General features: G+C 46.2%; 1 long non-coding RNA gene across 4 annotated transcripts; it reads left to right on the top strand.

The window, feature by feature from the left end:
- Positions 1–3,713: 3,713 nt before the first annotated feature.
- On the top strand, positions 3,714–8,606 carry LOC311126024. 4 transcript variants are annotated; one of them, XR_014612931.1, is made up of 9 exons: positions 3,714–4,000; positions 4,136–4,214; positions 4,260–4,496; positions 4,531–5,307; positions 5,353–5,431; positions 5,837–5,994; positions 6,040–6,456; positions 6,581–7,432; positions 7,520–8,606. It is a non-coding gene; the product is annotated as an uncharacterized lncRNA (long non-coding RNA). The 4 variants fall into 4 exon arrangements; XR_014612932.1 differs by having other exon boundaries at positions 4,260–5,307; positions 5,837–5,960; positions 6,153–6,456; positions 7,520–8,605; XR_014612933.1 differs by having other exon boundaries at positions 4,260–5,307; positions 6,119–6,456; positions 7,520–8,605.
- The last annotated feature ends 2,979 nt before the right edge of the window (positions 8,607–11,585 follow it).

The raw sequence follows: 11,585 nt of genomic DNA, 5'->3' as shown, positions 1-11,585 counted from the left end.
TAAGCGCTAAATAAGGTTCCCGGCAAAGAGGATTGCCTGTTATGTAAAGGGTCAGAGTCAGCTCTCAAAAATAGAACATGGAAAGACATTAAAAACCTAGTGCACAACACAATACAAACAGAAAAGAAAAGGCTCTCCGCCGCAGTAAAAGGCTAGCATGAAGCAGCCAGATAAAGGCTAGCATGAAGCAGCCAGTAAAAGGCTAGCATGAAGCAACCAGTAAAAGGCTAGCATGAAGCAGCCAGTAAAAGGCTAGCATGAAGCAGCCAGATAAAGGCTAGCATGAAGCAGCCAGTAAAAGGCTAGCATGAAGCAACCAGTAAAAGGCTAGCATGAAGCAGCCAGTAAAAGGCTAGTATGAAGCAGCCAGTAAAAGGCTAGCGTGAAGCAGCCAGTAAAAGGCTAGCATGAAGCAGCCAGTAAAAGGCTAGCATGAAGCAGCCAGTAAAAGGCTAGCATGAAGCAGCCAGTAAAAGGCTAGCATGAAGCAGACAGTAAAAGGCTAGCATGAAGCAGCCAGTAAAAGGCTAGCATGAAGCAGCCAGATAAAGGCTAGCATGAAGCAGCCAGTAAAAGGCTAGCATGAAGCAGCCAGTAAAAGGCTAGCATGAAGCAGCCAGTAAAAGGCTAGCATGAAGCAGCCAGTAAAAGGCTAGCATGAAGCAGCCAGATAAAGGCTAGCATGAAGCAGCCAGTAAAAGGCTAGCATGAAGCAGCCAGTAAAAGGCTAGCATGAAGCAGCCAGTAAAAGGCTAGCATGAAGCAGCCAGTAAAAGGCTAGCATGAAGCAGCCAGTAAAAGGCTAGCATGAAGCAGCCAGTAAAAGGCTAGCATGAAGCAGCCAGTAAAAGGCTAGCATGAAGCAGCCAGTAAAAGGCTAGCATGAAGCAGCCAGATAAAGGCTAGCATGAAGCAGCCAGTAAAAGGCTAGCATGAAGCAGCCAGTAAAAGGCTAGCATGAAGCAGCCAGTAAAAGGCTAGCATGAAGCAGCCAGTAAAAGGCTAGCATGAAGCAGCCAGTAAAAGGCTAGCATGAAGCAGACAGTAAAAGGCTAGCATGAAGCAGCCAGTAAAAGGCTAGCATGAAGCAGCCAGATAAAGGCTAGCATGAAGCAGCCAGTAAAAGGCTAGCATGAAGCAGCCAGTAAAAGGCTAGCATGAAGCAGCCAGTAAAAGGCTAGCATGAAGCAGCCAGTAAAAGGCTAGCATGAAGCAGCCAGATAAAGGCTAGCATGAAGCAGCCAGTAAAAGGCTAGCATGAAGCAGCCAGTAAAAGGCTAGCATGAAGCAGCCAGTAAAAGGCTAGCATGAAGCAGCCAGTAAAAGGCTAGCATGAAGCAGCCAGTAAAAGGCTAGCATGAAGCAGCCAGTAAAAGGCTAGCATGAAGCAGCCAGTAAAAGGCTAGCATGAAGCAGCCAGTAAAAGGCTAGCGTGAAGCAGCCAGTAAAATGCTAGCGTGAAGCAGCCAGTAAAAGGCTAGCGTGAAGCAGCCAGTAAAAGGCTAGCGTGAAGCAGCCAGTAAAAGGCTAGCGTGAAGCAGCCAGTAAAAGGCTAGCATGAAGCAGCCAGTAAAAGGCTAGCATGAAGCAGCCAGTAAAAGGCTAGCATGAAGCAGCCAGATAAAGGCTAGCATGAAGCAGCCAGTAAAAGGCTAGCATGAAGCAGCCAGTAAAAGGCTAGCATGAAGCAGCCAGTAAAAGGCTAGCATGAAGCAGCCAGTAAAAGGCTAGCATGAAGCAGCCAGTAAAAGGCTAGCATGAAGCAGCCAGTAAAAGGCTAGCGTGAAGCAGCCAGTAAAAGGCTAGCGTGAAGCAGCCAGTAAAAGGCTAGCGTGAAGCAGCCAGTAAAAGGCTAGCGTGAAGCAGCCAGTAAAAGGCTAGCATGAAGCAGCCAGTAAAAGGCTAGCATGAATCAGCCAGTAAAAGGCTAGCATGAATCAGCCAGTAAAAGGCTAGCATGAAGCAGCCAGTAAAAGGCTAGCATGAAGCAGCCAGTAAAAGGCTAGCATGAAGCAGCCAGTAAAAGGCTAGCATGAAGCAGCCAGTAAAAGGCTAGCATGAAGCAGCCAGTAAAAGGCTAGCATGAAGCTGTAGTTCCCAGGTGAATGGGAGAGTTGGACAGGTGAATGGGAGAGTTGGACAGGTGAATGGGAGAGTTGGACAGGTGAATGGGAGAGTTGGACAGGTGAATGGGAGAGTTGGACAGGTGAATGGGAGAGTTGGACAGGTGAATGGGAGAGTTGGACAGGTGAATGGGAGAGTTGGACAGGTGAATGGGAGAGTTATGAAGCTGAAGTTCCCACAGGTGAATGGGAGAGTTGGACAGGTGAATGGGAGAGTTGGACAGGTGAATGGGAGAGTTGGACAGGTGAATGGGAGAGTTGGACAGGTGAATGGGAGAGTTGGACAGGTGAATGGGAGAGTTATGAAGCTGAAGTTCCCACAGGTGAATGGGAGAGTTGTACCAGACGAAAAGCTTTTTAGACATAGCGCCAGAGTGCAGGTCCTAGTTGAGCTCGTGAGCTCTGCTCTTTTTTGCAATTTTTTAGTTTTGTGGTGGAAAACTGAGCGTGTCGAGCATAACACGTCAACCCTGTTACCCAGAGATGAAAAGTATATTTTTTTATTTAACCTCTTGAGATGGGATAACCGTAAAAAAATTAAAATAAGACAGAATGTTAAAATTAGGTGAAGTTTTAGTTATGAACATAAACTGGCAACAATCTAGTGGTGAATCTTTGTTGCAATAGGCCCAACACGTTTCTGATGAGATTTCAGTTGGGCTTGGATGCATATTTGATGCGGCATGTATAATATATTAGATAGGGCTAGAAACAGCACTATGTTCTGCAGCCTTGTAAAGACAGGGAAGGGATGACTGGGGGCATGGCGCCATTTATTGGCATGAATCTTGCCCTGACGGCAGTTCTGCTGGCACAGCCACAAAGTAATAAAACCACACTGCTAATCCTTACCTTAAATTTAGACCATAAAACTAAATTAATTTCCACAAATGTTGACGATATAGCCGATTCTAAAATTGATTAAATTGTTTTTTTTCCCCTCAATCTACACACAATACCCCATAATGACAAAGCAAAAACAGGTTTTTAGACATTTTTGCAAATGTATAAAAAAAAAAATCACATTTACATAAGTATTCAGACCCTTTACTCAGGACTTTGTTGAAGCACCTTTGGCAGCGATTACAGCCTTGAGTCTTCTTGGGTATGACGCTACAAGCTTAGTGGTTAAGAGCGTTGTGCCAGTAACCGAAAGGTCGCTGGTTCTAATCCCCGAGCCAATTAGGTGAAAAATCTGTCGATGTGCCCTTGAGCAAGGCACTTAACCCTAATTGCTCCTGTAAGTCGCTCTGGATAAGAGCGTCTGCTAAATGACTAAAATGTAAAATGTATTTGGGGAGTTTCTCCCATTCTTCTCTGCAGATCCTCTCAAGCTCTGTCAGGTTGGATGGGGAGCGTCGCTGCACAGCTATTTTCAGGTCTCTCCAGAGATGTTTGATCTGGTTCAAGTCCAGCATAGACTGTCACCAATTTATTAATGAAACATAGGTGGGAGGGCATACAATTTATTAATGAAACATAGGTGGAAGGGCGTACAGACTGTCACCAATTTATTAATGAAACATAGGTGGGAGGGCATACAGACTGTCACCAATTTATTAATGAAACATAGGTGGAAGGGCGTACAGACTGTCAGCAATTTATTAATGAAACATAGGTGGGAGGGCATACAGACTGTCACCAATTTATTAATGAAACATAGGTGGGAGGGCATACAGACTGTCACCAATTTATTAATGAAACATAGGTGGGAGGGCATACAGACTGTCACCAATTTATTAATGAAACATAGGTGGGAGGGCGTACAATTTATTAATGAAACATAGGTGGGAGGGCATACAGACTGTCACCAATTTATTAATGAAACATAGGTGGGAGGGCGTACAGACTGTCACCAATTTATTAATGAAACATAGGTGGGAGGGCGTACAGACTGTCAGCAATTTATTAATGAAACATAGGTGGGAGGGCATACAGACTGTCACCAATTTATTAATGAAACATAGGTGGAAGGGCGTACAGACTGTCAGCAATTTATTAATGAAACATAGGTGGGAGGGCATACAGACTGTCACCAATTTATTAATGAAACATAGGTGGGAGGGCATACAATTTATTAATGAAACATAGGTGGAAGGGCGTACAGACTGTCACCAATTTATTAATGAAACATAGGTGGGAGGGCATACAATTTATTAATGAAACATAGGTGGGAGGGCATACAGACTGTCACCAATTTATTAATGAAACATAGGTGGGAGGGCATACAATTTATTAATGAAACATAGGTGGGAGGGCGTACAGACTGTCACCAATTTATTAATGAAACATAGGTGGGAGGGCATACAATTTATTAATGAAACATAGGTGGGAGGGCATACAGACTGTCACCAATTTATTAATGAAACATAGGTGGGAGGGCATACAATTTATTAATGAAACATAGGTGGGAGGGCATACAGACTGTCAGCAATTTATTAATGAAACATAGGTGGGAGGGCATACAGACTGTCAGCAATTTATTAATGAAACATAGGTGGGAGGGCATACAGACTGTCACCAATTTATTAATGAAACATAGGTGGGAGGGCATACAGACTGTCACCAATTTATTAATGAAACATAGGTGGGAGGGCGTACAGACTGTCAGCAATTTATTAATGAAACATAGGTGGGAGGGCGTACAGACTGTCACCAATTTATTAATGAAACATAGGTGGGAGGGCATACAGACTGTCACCAATTTATTAATGAAACATAGGTGGGAGGGCATACAATTTATTAATGAAACATAGGTGGGAGGGCGTACAGACTGTCACCAATTTATTAATGAAACATAGGTGGGAGGGCATACAGACTGTCACCAATTTATTAATGAAACATAGGTGGGAGGGCATACAATTTATTAATGAAACATAGGTGGGAGGGCATACAATTTATTAATGAAACATAGGTGGGAGGGCATACAGACTGTCAGCAATTTATTAATGAAACATAGGTGGGAGGGCATACAGACTGTCACCAATTTATTAATGAAACATAGGTGGGAGGGCATACAGACTGTCACCAATTTATTAATGAAACATAGGTGGGAGGGCGTACAGACTGTCAGCAATTTATTAATGAAACATAGGTGGGAGGGCATACAGACTGTCACCAATTTATTAATGAAACATAGGTGGGAGGGCGTACAGACTGTCACCAATTTATTAATGAAACATAGGTGGGAGGGCGTACAGACTGTCAGCAATTTATTAATGAAACATAGGTGGGAGGGCATACAGACTGTCACCAATTTATTAATGAAACATAGGTGGGAGGGCATACAATTTATTAATGAAACATAGGTGGGAGGGCGTACAGACTGTCACCAATTTATTAATGAAACATAGGTGGGAGGGCGTACAGACTGTCACCAATTTATTAATGAAACATAGGTGGGAGGGCATACAGACTGTCACCAATTTATTAATGAAACATAGGTGGGAGGGCATACAGACTGTCACCAATTTATTAATGAAACATAGGTGGGAGGGCGTACAGACTGTCAGCAATTTATTAATGAAACATAGGTGGGAGGGCGTACAGACTGTCACCAATTTATTAATGAAACATAGGTGGGAGGGCGTACAGACTGTCACCAATTTATTAATGAAACATAGGTGGGAGGGCGTACAGACTGTCACCAATTTATTAATGAAACATAGGTGGGAGGGCATACAGACTGTCACCAATTTATTAATGAAACATAGGTGGGAGGGCATACAATTTATTAATGAAACATAGGTGGGAGGGCATACAGACTGTCACCAATTTATTAATGAAACATAGGTGGGAGGGCGTACAGACTGTCACCAATTTATTAATGAAACATAGGTGGGAGGGCATACAATTTATTAATGAAACATAGGTGGGAGGGCGTACAGACTGTCACCAATTTATTAATGAAACATAGGTGGGAGGGCGTACAATTTATTAATGAAACATAGGTGGGAGGGCATTCAGACTGTCACCAATTTATTAATGAAACATAGGTGGGAGGGCATACAATTTATTAATGAAACATAGGTGGGAGGGCATACAGACTGTCACCAATTTATTAATGAAACATAGGTGGGAGGGCATACAGACTGTCACCAATTTATTAATGAAACATAGGTGGGAGGGCGTACAGACTGTCACCAATTTATTAATGAAACATAGGTGGGAGGGCATACAATTTATTAATGAAACATAGGTGGGAGGGCATACAGACTGTCACCAATTTATTAATGAAACATAGGTGGGAGGGCGTACAGACTGTCACCAATTTATTAATGAAACATAGGTGGGAGGGCGTACAGACTGTCACCAATTTATTAATGAAACATAGGTGGAAGGGCATACAGACTGTCACCAATTTATTAATGAAACATAGGTGGGAGGACGTACAGACTGTCACCAATTTATTAATGAAACATAGGTGGGAGGGCGTACAATTTATTAATGAAACATAGGTGGGAGGGCATACAGACTGTCACCAATTTATTAATGAAACATAGGTGGGAGGGCATACAGACTGTCACCAATTTATTAATGAAACATAGGTGGGAGGGCATACAGACTGTCACCAATTTATTAATGAAACATAGGTGGGAGGGCATACAGACTGTCACCAATTTATTAATGAAACATAGGTGGGAGGGCATACAGACTGTCACCAATTTATTAATGAAACATAGGTGGGAGGGCATACAGACTGTCACCAATTTATTAATGAAACATAGGTGGGAGGGCATACAGACTGTCACCAATTTATTAATGAAACATAGGTGGGAGGGCATACAGACTGTCAGCAATTTATTCATGTACAATTTGCCTAAATGGAAATGGCAACACTTCAACACTGTAGGTTTTTGCGAGGGATAATTTTTTGGGGTGTGACATTACGTCCAGCAGTTTTTATCGACACAAGATAGTTAAATGGAAATGCACCATAACAGGTAATTGTCGCATCTATTTTCTATCTCTGGACAACAGTGACATTACCACTGTTACCACAGAGGGGACAGGCTTTAGCCCCGAATGATTTTGTCTCAGCACCGAGTCTTTGGCCCTGCTGGGATGTTGTAAAACAAACTAGGCTACACTGCAATGAATCCTCCAATCATGAGCCCCGGTCTGGCCTGCCCAGCCTTTTTAGTGCCGCTTTAAACCAGCATTTCTGTTACGCTGGTACTTTAGGAGGTGGAGTCAAAGACTGTTTCCAATGTCATTTTTGATTCGTCTAAAGAAATGATATTTCGGCGGCGCGGGCGACTTCATCCTCTGAGAGGGAGAGAGCACAAAGATGAGGAGGAGAACCGGAGGTCAACTTTGATGAGGAGGAGAACCGGAGGTCAACTTTGATGAGGAGGAGAACCGGAGGTCAACTTTGATGAGGAGGAGAACCGGAGGTCAACTTTGTTTAAAAAACAACAACTATGTTTTGTTAGCCCATGATGAGGCTATTCGGAATTATTGACCTTAAAGTAAGCCAGATTCGAGTAACTTACATTTCAACATGTTGACTCAAAAGTTGCACTGACAGATAACGTTAAGCTAGCTTGTCTAGATAAAAGTGCTGCTAACATTAGCTAGATGGCAAATTTTATGAGCAGGGTTTTGACAGTAATTGATTATCTATCTGGACACTGAATCCAACTGCTGGAGCTCTGTTCACCACCAAAAAAGTATCACTAACTTACCAATTACTGTCTAATCAATTACTGTCCAAATATGCTAAACATTGCTAATAAAAGATAGATAGCTAACTTGAGGGGCATCAATGGCTAACATGACGTTAACTACATTTGGTAACGTCAGCTCAACTATCTGTTGAAAAAACAACTTTCCAACTTATAGAAGATAAACATACAGAATTTATTCTTCAGAAAGAGGAAGAGAGATGCAGCTCACCAAACAGAGACTGTTGTTCTATTTGCAGGAGTAACTGAATAGATTGTGTGTGTTTACAATACAATTGCAAATTCACTGATATTATTCTGCATCTACATAGAGAGACAGATGCCCACAAAGGACAGACAGGAGTATGCAGGAGAACAGAGAGAGAGAGGGGAGGGGACAGGAGAACAGAGAGAGAGAGGGGAGGGGACAGGACAGAGTGAGGAGAACACAGGAGAACAGAGAGAGAGAGGGGGGAGGGGACAGGAGAACAGAGAGAGAGGGGAGGGGACAGGAGAACAGAGAGAGAGGGGGGAGGGGACAGGAGAACAGAGAGAGAGGGGGGAGGGGACAGGAGAACAGAGAGAGAGGGGGGAGGGGACAGGAGAACAGAGAGAGAGAGGGGAGGGGACAGGAGAACAGAGAGAGAGAGAGGGGAGGGGACAGGAGAACAGAGAGAGAGAGGGGAGGGGACAGGAGAACAGAGAGAGAGAGGGGAGGGGAGGGGACAGGAGAACAGAGAGAGAGGGGGGAGGGATAGGAGAACAGAGAGAGAGAGAGGGGAGGGGACAGGAGAACAGAGAGAGAGAGAGGGGAGGGGACAGGAGAACAGAGAGAGAGGGGGGAGGGGACATGAGAACAGAGAGAGAGGGGGGAGGGATAGGAGAACAGAGAGAGAGAGGGGAGGGGACAGGAGAACAGAGAGAGAGAGGGGAGGGGACAGGAGAACAGAGAGAGAGAGAGAGGGGAGGGGACAGGAGAACAGAGAGAGAGGGGGGAGGGATAGGAGAACAGAGAGAGAGAGAGGGGAGGGGACAGGAGAACAGAGAGAGAGGGGGGAGGGGACAGGAGAACAGAGAGAGAGGGGGGAGGGGACAGGAGAACAGAGAGAGAGAGGGGAGGGGACAGGAGAACAGAGAGAGAGAGGGGAGGGGACAGGAGAACAGAGAGAGAGGGGGGAGGGATAGGAGAACAGAGAGAGAGAGAGGGGAGGGGACAGGAGAACAGAGAGAGAGAGAGGGGAGGGGACAGGAGAACAGAGAGAGAGGGGGGAGGGGACAGGAGAACAGAGTGAAAGGGGGGAGGGATAGGAGAACAGAGAGAGAGAGGGGAGGGGACAGGAGAACAGAGAGAGAGAGGGGAGGGGACAGGAGAACAGAGAGAGGGGAGGGGACAGGAGAACAGAGAGAGAGAGGGGAGGGGACAGGAGAACAGAGTGAAAGGGGGGAGGGATAGGAGAACAGAGAGAGAGAGGGGAGGGGACAGGAGAACAGAGAGAGAGAGGGGAGGGGACAGGAGAACAGTGAGAGAGGGGGGAGGGGACAGGAGAACAGAGAGAGAGAGAGAGGGGAGGGGACAGGAGAACAGAGAGAGAGGGGGGAGGGATAGGAGAACAGAGAGAGAGAGGGGAGGGGACAGGAGAACAGAGAGAGAGAGAGGGGAGGGGACAGGAGAACAGAGAGAGAGGGGGGAGGGATAGGAGAACAGAGAGAGAGAGGGGAGGGGACAGGAGAACAGAGAGAGAGAGGGGAGGGGACAGGAGAACAGAGAGAGAGAGGGGAGGGGACAGGAGAACAGAGAGAGAGAGGGGAGGGGACAGGAGAACAGAGAGAGAGAGGGGAGGGGACAGGAGAACAGAGAGAGAGAGGGGAGGGGACAGGAGAACAGAGAGAGAGGGGAGGGGACATGAGAACAGAGAGAGAGAGGGGACAGGAGAACAGAGAGAGAGAGGGGAGGGGACAGGAGAACAGAGAGAGAGGGGGTGGGAACATGAGAACAGAGAGAGAGAGGGGGGAGGGGACAGGAGAACAGAGAGAGAGAGAGGGGACAGGAGAACAGAGAGAGAGAGGGGGGAGGGGACAGGAGAACAAAGAGAGAGAGAGGGGAGGGGACAGGAGAACAGAGAGAGAGAGGGGGGAGGGGACAGGAGAACAGAGAGAGAGAGAGGGGAGGGGACAGGAGAACAGAGAGAGGGGAGGGGACAGGAGAACAGAGAGAGAGAGGGGAGGGGACAGGAGAACAGAGAGAGAGAGAGGGGAGGGGACAGGAGAACAGAGAGAGAGAGGGGAGGGGACAGGAGAACAGAGAGAGAGAGAGGGGAGGGGACAGGAGAACAGAGAGAGAGAGGGGAGGGGACAGGAGAACAGAGAGAGGGGAGGCCCATGGGTTTACTGACCACAATCCATTTAATTATATTAAGAAGTGTTGGTTATTTGGTGTCAGGAGAGCACAGTGCATGGAAGAAAGCAGTAAGATATGCAACATAGCGTTATGTTTCTGCTAAATCTTCACTGCTAGCGTGCAAAGCCAAGAATGCGAGGAGCTTCATTTCGGTCACGCAGGTAGCCTCTATCAGAACATTACAATGAACCACAAGATGGCGCCATAACCACTGGAATTAAAATAGTAGTTAAATTGACTGTTCACTTATTCTGAAAAATGAATATATGTTAAGAACAATGTTGTGGAGAAGTTTATGTACTAACATCTTACCTGTAACGTGACAACCACAAGAGAGCATCACAAGTGTTCATTGGATTAATACAATATTTCGGTTCTGTGCTTTTACATCTTGAGCAGTCATTTCACTGTAATAACATTGATTTTAGTAATGTGGTTCAACTGTAAACACAACAGAAAAAAGATCACACATAGTAAAAATATTGATTTGACAAACAGTCCAAATACTCAGTATACACCAATGTTGTTGTCTTCCATGTGTCCACACCTCTCTTTCATGTTGTCCACACCTCTCTTTCATGTTGTCCACACCTCTCTTTCATGTTGTCCACACCTCTCTTTCATGTTGTCCACACCTCTCTTTCATGTTGTCCACACCTCTCTTTCATGTTGTCCACGCCTCTCTTTCATGTTGTCCACACCTCTCTTTCATGTTTTCCACACCTCTCTTTCATGGCTGGGGTAGAAGGGGAAGGCCATGCCTGGAAGGAAAGGTTGGATGGGGAGATGTTGTCCACCTCTCTCTAGTGGCTGGGGCAGAAGGGGAAGGCCATGCCTGGAAGGAAAGGTTGGATGGGGAGATGTTGTCCACCTCTCTAGTGGCTGGGGTAGAAGGGGAAGGCCATGCCTGGAAGGAAAGGTTGGATGGGGAGATGTTGTCCACCTCTCTCTAGTGGCTAGGGCAGAAGGGGAAGGCCATGCCTGGAAGGAAAGGTTGGATGGGGAGATGTTGTCCACCTCTCTAGTGGCTGGGGTAGAAGGGGAAGGCCATGCCTGGAAGGAAAGGTTGGATGGGGAGATGTTGTCCACCTCTCTCTAGTGGCTAGGGCAGAAGGGGAAGGCCATGCCTGGAAGGAAAGGTTGGATGGGGAGATGTTGTCCACCTCTCTCTAGTGGCTGGGGCAGAAGGGGAAGGCCATGCCTGGAAGGAAAGGTTGGATGGGGAGATGTTGTCCACCTCTCTAGTGGCTGGGGCAGAAGGGGAAGGCCATGCCTGAAAGGAAAGGTTGGATGGGGAGATGTTGTCCACCTCTCTCTAGTGGCTGGGGCAGAAGGGGAAGGCCATGCCTGGAAGGAAAGGTTGGATGGGGAGATGTTGTCCACCTCTCTAGTGGCTGG

Source organism: Coregonus lavaretus (assembly GCF_964263955.1).
Source record: "Coregonus lavaretus genome assembly, contig: HAP1_SCAFFOLD_4861, whole genome shotgun sequence".
Taxonomy (NCBI): domain Eukaryota; kingdom Metazoa; phylum Chordata; class Actinopteri; order Salmoniformes; family Salmonidae; genus Coregonus; species Coregonus lavaretus.
The sequence above is the reverse complement of the archived record's forward strand: the minus strand, read 5'-3'. Positions and strand labels throughout refer to the sequence as shown.